General features: G+C 67.6%; 1 protein-coding gene across 1 annotated transcript in view; it reads left to right on the top strand.

Annotated features, from left to right (window-relative positions):
* Window positions 1-219, top strand: part of CP (ceruloplasmin) — a 46,768-nt gene that overhangs the window by 555 nt on the left and 45,994 nt on the right. The window lies entirely within an intron of this gene.

The following is a 219-nucleotide window of genomic DNA, read 5'->3' as shown; positions in this document are numbered from 1 at the left end:
CGCCCGCCTTACGCGAATGCCGGCGCGCCCTTACAGAGCCTGCCTGTTTGCGCGCACTGTTTGCGCGTGGCTCGGGAGCGTGGCTCCCTGTCCGGCGAGCTAAGGTGTCGCCGAAGGGCTTCTCCTCCGGATCCGCCTCAGCTGTGCTGCGCTCTCTACCCCACTTACCTTAGGGGGGAATCAGCTGTTGCTGCCCCCGCCGCTGGTCTCCTCCGCTGC

Source organism: Gavialis gangeticus, unplaced genomic scaffold, assembly GCF_001723915.1.
Source record: "Gavialis gangeticus isolate Ggan-Ray unplaced genomic scaffold, GavGan_comp1, whole genome shotgun sequence".
Lineage (NCBI taxonomy): Eukaryota > Metazoa > Chordata > Crocodylia > Gavialidae > Gavialis > Gavialis gangeticus.
This window is presented reverse-complemented; position numbering and strand designations above follow the sequence as displayed.